The following is a 9,604-nucleotide window of genomic DNA, read 5'->3' on the forward strand; positions in this document are numbered from 1 at the left end:
AAACACGTAGGACAAGAAAAAGAAAAAGAGCCTTTTCAGCTGGCTTGGAACTGTAGTAATATAGTTCAGCAATAACAAACTCAATAGCTCAACTACATTTCTCAATTTTCTTTAACCAATTTAAAATAATCTTTGAACTTTGTTAATGCTTTTCCTATTTTTCTTGGATTGAGGTTTCATTTACTTTCACAACGACAAGGAAATTTAGAGTAAAAAAGTAATCTTGAAGAACCAATTACATGGAGATGGAAAGAAATAATATTAGTTCACATAATGAAATTATAGTATATCATTATAAAAAAATATAAATTAAATTAAATTAGAATTATATTTATTCCTCAAATAAATATACATAATTTACTGATAAGGATACACAAAAATCATACTTCCAACTTCTTTTTCTTCAAATGAAGCGATAAAAAATATATAAAAACTGATACAGACAAACAAAGCCAATATAACTCAAAATTTATAAAACCTTTAGAATCCCAAAGAGTGAGGTGGAGAAAATCACAAACCTTTACTGACTCAAATATGTGCAGCAGCAGTAGATATGTCCATGAATATAAGATTAGGTGACAAGTTTTTTCCTTTTCTTTTTCTTTTATTATGCATGCGCGAGAGAAAGAGAATATGTGTGAAAAAGGCATAGAAGGAGAAAAAGATTATCTGGATTTGAGTCTGTGCAGTGTTTTATGGATGCATAAGAGAAAGGAAACAGAGGATATGGCGGTGAATATGTGTGTTTTACAAAATTTATGTTACACCATCTATTCTTTTGCTTGTTAGGTTCAATTTCAATTCCTACATTTTGTCCATTTTTAAGACTTTAAGAAGCATTATAGGCCGCAATCTATCTGGCCCAATCATGTACCACAACCCCTTGTCATGAATCCGCTCCACACAATCTATTTAGGGCTGCTCCTCATAGGGTGGCATAAGAATTAGAAGAAATTTATGGGACACTGTTTTTTCTTAAAACTTTACTTTTTTTATAGTTGTTGTTTTACTTTTATATATATACTTTCATTTATATTTTTTATTGACTTAAACACTTTATTTTGCATGTGTTTTTTTTTACTTTATACTCTTTTGTAATATATCTATTAAACACTTTATTTTGCATGTGTTTTTTTTATAAGAAATTAATGACTCATATAATTATAATAAGATATTAGTGATTAAATTCTATTGGTTAATGAAAGGTTGTGAATTGAATAATTATGACTATTGGTAAAAGTTATAACATGAAAAGTTGTAACCATTGGTGCTTTGATGGAAAACCACCATTAGTCTATAAATAAGAGCTGGTCCTCTCTCTATCCATATCATCAACAATTATAACAAATACAAAAACTAAAGATTATAGTATCCATCAATAAGATAAGGGAAAAAGGAAGAGAAATCACACTCTATTAAATATGGATTAAGTTATTTTTATTTATTTATTTAATTGTGAAAAACATGAAGTTCTAGATCAATATGCTATTATTTGTTTATATGTGGTATCAGAGCATGGTTTAGGAAATCATTTTTTTCCATAATTTTGTTAAATTTATTGTTGTTGTAGATGCATGTAAGAATTAATCCTTGTTTTTTGCATATAAATTAAATTGATTAATTTTGCATGGTTTGAATTAAGTTTAAGATTTATTGATGTTAGTTTTTGGAATAATTTTGTGTAAATTTAGTGACACACACACTACTGTAACAAAATATATGTTTTTGATCAAGGTCCATTGTTACCCATAAAATTTTATTAACTATCAGATTGCACGTAAAGTTATTTTTCTTCCAATTAAGTCCGAAATAATTTACAGTTTCATTCTAATAAAAAACTTTTAATCCAAATTCATCCTTAATTCTTGGTACATATATATATCAGTAGTTAATGCTTAATTGAAATTAAGTTAAATATTTAATGGAAGTAATATATTATTTAAATATATTATTATAAACTTTTAAAATTTATTTTAAGAACAATTTGCTTGTCATCAAAGTGACCAAATTTTTAAAGTAAATAAATTTCAAATTATAGATTATAATTTTCAATTACTCATAAATTTTAAATGACATTACGATTTTTATGTATTTATGGGTAAATTAAAATTTATCATTATAAGATATTTAGGGATCAACCCAAAGGTTGATTAATAATTTTATGATTGATAAACATAATCGTGGTGATTAGTATGTTATACTAATTTTATTTTTTACATATCCAAAGATAGAAAAATAAATAAATTTAGTTATGCATATATAATTACCTATAATTGTTTACATAAGTATATCTTATTATCATCCAAATGAGAACTTTGATATATTTATGTTTATATTTGAATTTATGGAATAAAAATTATGAATCAAAGCATTAATATATGAGTATTCTATGTTATTTTTATTTGCAATATCTGTACCCGTTTCTCTTCATTCGCATGCTTCATCTATTCCATTATTTAATGGTTTGAACTTTTCTGATTGGTGCGAACAAGTTCAGTTTCACTTAGGTGTTCTGGATCTTGATTTGGTACTTCAAATTGAGAAACATGCTACTATTACTAATGAAAGTAGCAATGAAGAAAAAGCTTTATATAAAGCTTAGGAAAGATCAAACAGATTAAGCTTAATGTTCATGCGAATGACTGTTGCAAACAACTTAAAGAGTACAATTTCTAAAACTGGCAGTGCTAAGGAATTTAAAAAGTCAGTTGCTGGCATATTGATGAGTAATTTGACCAACATGAAATATGATGGTTCACGTGCCATGCATGAGCATGTTCTTAAAATGACTACCTTAGCGGTAAAATTAAAGACCTTAGGAATGAATGTGGATGAGTATTTTCTAGTATAGTTCATACTGAACTCCTTGCCTCCTAAACAATATGGTCCATTCCAAATGAACTATAATACCTAAAAGGATAAATGGAATGTAAATGAATTGACCAGTATGCTTGTTCAAGAGGAGATAAGATTAAAGAATCAAAGAGCTCATTCAGTTCATCTCTTAAGTCATCAAGAAGCTGGAAAGAGTTGTAAAAAGAAAGGTGGAAAGAGCAAGAAGAAAGGTTTACACAACCTGAATGAATCTTCTAAGGGTGCTCATAAAAAGAAAAATGGGAGTGTTAAATGTCACTTCTGTGATAAAATCGGGCACTTAAAGAAGGATTGCCTGAAACGTAAAAGCATTATGCTTTAGCATGTTTTGAATCAAATTTTATTGAAGTTCCGTATAATACTTGGTGGATTGATTCCGGTTGCACTATCCATCTTTCTAATACGATGCAGGGATTCCTTACGATCCAAACCATAAGGCCAAATGAAAATTTTGTCTTCATGGGGAATCGAAAGAAAGCTTCTATTGAAGGCATTGGCACTTATCGTTTAATTTTAGTTACAGGACATTATTTGGATTTATTTCAAACTCTTTATGTACCCACATTTTCTTGCAACTTAGTTTCTTTATCGAAGCTTGATGTAGCGGGATTTTATTTTAAGTTTGGTTCTGGATCTTTAACTTTATTTAAGAATAATAATATTATTGGTTCTGGATTGTTATGTTATGATCTCTACAAGCTTAAACTTGATAATTCTTTTGTTGAGACATTAATGACCTTGCATTATAATGTTGGTACTAAAGGTAGTTTAGTCAATGAAAGTTCTGCTTACTTGTGGCATAAACGTTTAGGTCATATATCTAAAGAAATGATATAAAGATTAGTAAGGAATGAAATACTTCCAAGTTTGGACTTTACTGATTTTGAAGTGTGTATTGATTGTATTAAAGGAAAACAAATAAAATGTACTAAGAAATGAGCTATAAGAAAACACAGCTTCTTGAAATTATACACACTGATATTTGTGGTCCTTTTGATGCTCCAACTTTTGGTGGAGAAAAATATTTTATTACCTTTATCGATGATTTTTCTCGTTATGGTCATATTTATCTATTGCGTGACAAATCTCAATCAATCAATTTACTTGAGATTTATATTAAAGAGGTTGAGAGGCAACTAGATAAAAAGGTAAAAATCATAAGGTTAGATAGAGGTGGTGAATACTATGGAAAATATGATGAATCTGGACAATGTCCAGTCCATTTGCCAAATTTCTTGCAAGACATGGTATTTGTGCTCAATATACAATGCCAGGAACACCACAACAAAATGGTATTACAGAAAGGCGTAATCGTACTTTAATAGAAATGGTTAGGAGTATGATGAGTCATTCTTCTTTACTCTTGTCATTGTGGATGTATGCATTAAGAACTGCTATGTATTTGCTAAACATGGTTCCTAGTGCACCTTTTGAACTATGGACAAGAAGAAAACCTAGTTTGAGGCACTTACATGTTTGGGGTTGCCCAGTAAAAGTAAGAATTTATAATCCACATGAAAAGAAATTGGATTTAAAAACAATCAATGATTATTTTATTGGTTACCCAGAAAAGTCTAAAGGGTATAGATTGTATTATCCTAATCATAGTACAAGAATTGTTGAATCTGGAAATGCAAGATTCATTGAAAAAGGTGACATTAATGGGAGCAAAAGAATACATGATGTTAGTATTCAAGAAGTTAGGGTGGAAGTTCCTATACCCAAAACTTCTACAATTGTTGTTTCTAATGTTATTACTCATCCCAATAACATTCAAGAACAACAAATAAATGATCAAATGTTTCATGATGAAAATGTCAATAATAAAACCATAGTAAATGAACAACAAGAAGTAATAGTAAGAAGATCTCAAAGAGAAAGGAGATATGCTATTTTTGATGACTATGTAGTTTATCTACAAAAGTCATAAATGGACTTAGGAATTAATAATGATCTAGGTTCATTTTCAAAAGCCATGAACTGTGATGATTCAATTAAATGGATTAATACTATGGAAGAAGAATTAAAATCTATGGATCAAAATCAAGTCTGGAACCTTATTGAGTTGCCCGAAGGATGTAAAAAGATTGGATGCAAAGGGGTTTTCAAAATCAAACGTGATTTGAAAGGCAATATCGAAAGATACAAAACTAGACTTGTTGCCAAAGGTTTTACTCAGAAAAGTGGCATTGATTACAAAGAGATTTTTTCACCAGTGTCTAAAAAAGATTCTCTTAGAATTATTATGGCTTTAGTGGCTCATTATGATTTAGAGCTACATCAAATGGATGTCAAAACCACTTTTCTTAATGAAATTTTGGAAGAAGAAGTTTATATGGATCAACTTGAGGGTTTTTCAATTAAGAAAAAGGATCATATGATGTGTAAACTAAAGATATCAATATACAGATTTAAACAAGCTTTCCATTAATGGTATATTAAGTTTAATGATACCATTACTTCTTTTGGATTTCAAGAAAACATCGTTGATCGGTGGATATATATGAAAATCAGTGGGAGCAAGTTTATTTTTTTTGTTCTGTATGTTGATGATATTTTACTTGCTGCTAATGATCTTGGTTTGCTACATGAAACCGAAAAATATCTCTCTAATAATTTTGAAATAAAGGATATGGGAGAAGCCACATATGTGATAGGAATAGAAATATTTCGTAATTGATCACAAGGTTTATTGGGCTTATCTCAAAAGACTTATATTAATAAAATTTTAGAGAGATTTAAAATGGACAAATGCTCAGCAGGGATAGCTCCAATTCAGAAGGGGGATAAATTTAATCTTATGCAATACCCGAAAAATGAATTGGAATGAGAACAAATGAAGAACATTCCTTATGCATATGTTGTTGGGAGTTTAATGTATGCTCAAACTTGCACCAAACCAGACATTAGTTTTACTGTCGGAATACTGGGCAGATATCAAAGTAATCTAGGATTAGATCACTGAAAAGCTGCAAAGAAAAAATTCTTAGATACTTGCAAGGAACAAAGGATCATATGCTCACTTATAGAAGATCTAATCACCTTGAGTCAACAATTAAACAAATACAAAAACTAAAGATTAGAGTATCCATCAATAAGATAAGGGGAAAAGAGAGAGAAATCACACTCTATTAAATATGGATCAAGGTATGTTTTCTTTTTATTATTTAATGGTGAAAAACATGAAGTTCTAGATCAATAGGCTATTATTTGTTTATATTTTTCTTTACTTTCTACTCTTTTGTAATATATCTATCTTTCAAATTAAAATCTTATTTTTTTTTATCTCTGTTGAACTTGAAACTTGAATCTTTTTAATGTGTTGTTTAAAATTAGTAGTTATAATGAAATTTTGATGGATAATAATTCTATTAATTCAGCTTCAATTATGAATTTAAATAGTTAGACTTTGAAAAATTTGGTTAAACCTAACTTTTGTTAAAATTGAAATAGGTAAGAAAAAAAGTTGTTAATGAAATAATAGAAGTTCGATTTAAAAAGAGAATAATGTTGATGAATAAACTAAGAAGAAATCGATTAAGAAGAAGACACATGCAGTTGAAGATTCTCCTAAATCTTTTAAAAAATAAGAAAATGTTAGCGATAATTCTCCATTACGGCATTGAAAACAGAGGAAAGTAGTAATTAGAGAATTTGTTGTTGATTCAACTAAGCTTAATCTTAAAAACATAGCAAAATCTCCATTGAGGAACCAGATGTTCAAGCTTTAATGGTATTATTTTTTTCTAAAAAAATTAAAAGATATTTATGAGAAGGTTTTATATTTTTTTTTCTAGATATTTCTTTTGTTCTTTTGTTTATATTTTTTTGTACTTATTGTTTGTTTATTTAAAGTATACTTGGAAGATACTGTTAAAATGTTTGTAAGTATATTTTGTTTCTCATTCTTATATATCATGAAATTTAAAGTACACTATTGATTTGCTAATAATATTTATTATAACAATATATTTATTTAAATCATGCATTTTCATGAATAAGTTGAAGTTGTCATTATATAACGTTTGATTTCTTTATGTATAGTTTCTAATTCATCCATGTTGTAGTTGAAGTCTTGAATTATGTATGAACTTGATACTGCATATAAAAAAAACACTATTTATATACTATATAGCAATATAGAGTTAAAATAATTAAAGCATTTTTTATTTTAATTTTTCTTTAACATGTAATACTTAAAGTTAATATACCTAAAGATATTATAATAGTATATATGTTTGAATCATATTCGCGTTTTGTTGGAGAATATGTAGTTAATTGATATGAACTCGAACCGGATACGTTCAAACACCAAGATGAGCAATGGTGAGAAACTCAAACTGATAAATGCTCTCCCTATTTAAGAGGAAGCACCCTTACCAATAAGTTAGAATTGTCGCCCCAAGATCTAACTTGAAAGTTTGCAATTGATTATGGAACTAACAAACTTAGCAATAGAACTACTAAGCCCTTTAGTTATAAATAGATGAAGAATGTTCAAACAACCCAAGAAACTAATAAAAAGTTAATTGATTAATCAAACATGTAGATATGAAACTAAATTAAACAAGTTAATTTAATCTCAAGAGTTAACAACTCAAGAAAAATAAACTTCATTCAAAATGATGTATTGATCTAATCCCTTTGGCAGAAATACATAGCTCTATTTATAGAGTCTTAAACCCTAAAAAGGACTAAGAGATAAGCAATAAAGAATTAAACCTTAAAAGACTCCTAATGTGCGGCTGCCTTCTTTAGAATTTTAGGAGATAAACCAGTCTAGAATAAAAATCCCTAATTAAGATAAACAATAAGGAAACGAATAATTTTATCTAATCTCTATCTTGTAAAGAGATATGTGGTTACCTCCTTCTAGAAGCATAAGTGGTGGCTGCCTCCTAGGGTTAGGTGAGACATCCCATGCTTCTAGAAACCCTAGGAAGACTTGTTGACTTTGATCTTTGACCTTTGACCTTGACCTTGTTCCATGACTAGAAGCTAAGCTTCATTAGTAGCAATTAATGTTACTATCTTCAAGGCTTTGTCATCATCATCAAAAATACCATTATTAGCCATCTTCAAAGCATGCTTCAAGTAAGAATTTAAGGCTTTCTTGAACTTCTTAATCCTTGCTCGTGTCATTGGTCCTTCATAGGCTAGTGGGTCCAAACTAGTTGACTTAGATGCATCATTGGTTGCATCATTAATGATTAGATAAATTACTTTATGTATACTTTATAATTTATTTATATTGTAATTGAAGTCTTCTATAAAAAAAGATACTATTTATATACTAAAAAGAAATTATATATGTATATTGTTAAAATAATTGAAATTTTTTTGTTTAGTTTTTCTAAAACATAATACTTCGAGTATACTGTTCATATACTAAAACAATATGTTATAATAGTATTTTTGTTGAACCGTACCTTTATTTTCATGTATAAGATGTAGGTATGATTATATAAGGTTTGATTCTTTTATATATGCTTTCTATTTTTATAGATTTTTTAGTTGAAGTATTTAGTTGTTCTATGATTTTAATGTTGCATATAAAAAAGATATCATGTATGTATTTTAAAGATACCATAAATCAATAAATTATTAAAGTGATTGAAGTGTATTTCATTTTTATTTATTTTTAGAATATGATACTTAAAGTATACCGGTGATATACTAAAACTATAAATTATCAAAATAAGAGGACTATTTTCATGCCAAAGTGGGAAATGTTTCTTTTAAGAGATTATGACTACTCATAATTTTTGTTCATATTTTTGTAATTTTAATTATTTGATTTTTTTTGTTTCCAGTTATTGTGTTGTTTTTATTTTTACTTTTGTTGAGTATTTTACATTTGAGGTTGATATGTACGAGATTTAATATTGATGATCTTTATAACTGCTATGTTGTTATTCTTTTCAATAATGCATGATTCAAAGAAATCACTGGAATTAGTGAATCAAAGAATTCTGAAAGATCTAAAGTGAGAAAGAATATGAAGTCTTAGAAGAAGAATGTCACGACCCCACCCGTGGACCCGTGACCGGCACTAGGGAATGGGTAGGCTTAAGGCCACCGAATCCCGTAGTAAGCCTGAAACTCACTAACTCAATCAAATCTCATCTCAAATTAATATTATTAAAGCCATAAATTATCTTAATAGTTACATTCTACTATTACTACTGCAGAGAATCTAAGATTTTTTTTTACAATTTGACATACCAAATCAAACACATCACCCGATGATGAAGGAGTCGGGTTACTGAATAAGAGTCGCGGGAAGACTAACAGTCACGCATCTGAAGAAAAAAGTAAATTGAGACTGTCAGTCTCGAGAGTGAGCTAAAATCATATATCCAAAACAGTTTCAAACATTTCAATATCACATTCCTTTAATTTTAAAATAATTAATAAATCACGCGAACCATACGTGTCATGTTAAGACATATGTGTCATGCCATGCTTAAACAAAAATTATTCCACATGCAACGGGATGGAGTACTTCAGTATAACCCTAATCCCAACTCTAACATCTCGATTTATTTCAACACTTATGTCTCAACTAACCTCAACTCTAACATCTCAAACCTCTCATTCCAACAGGACTGGCGCCCAGAGAGCAAAGCTCGACCAGGGACCTTACCTCCAGTCCGGTCACTTAACTCTCAGCCTTAGCCTTTCGGCTCTCTTATCCAATAAGACTGACGCCTAGAGATCATAGCTCGAC

The sequence above is a fragment of the Ricinus communis genome, chromosome 8, assembly GCF_019578655.1.
Source record: "Ricinus communis isolate WT05 ecotype wild-type chromosome 8, ASM1957865v1, whole genome shotgun sequence".
NCBI classification, from domain to species: Eukaryota; Viridiplantae; Streptophyta; class Magnoliopsida; order Malpighiales; family Euphorbiaceae; genus Ricinus; species Ricinus communis.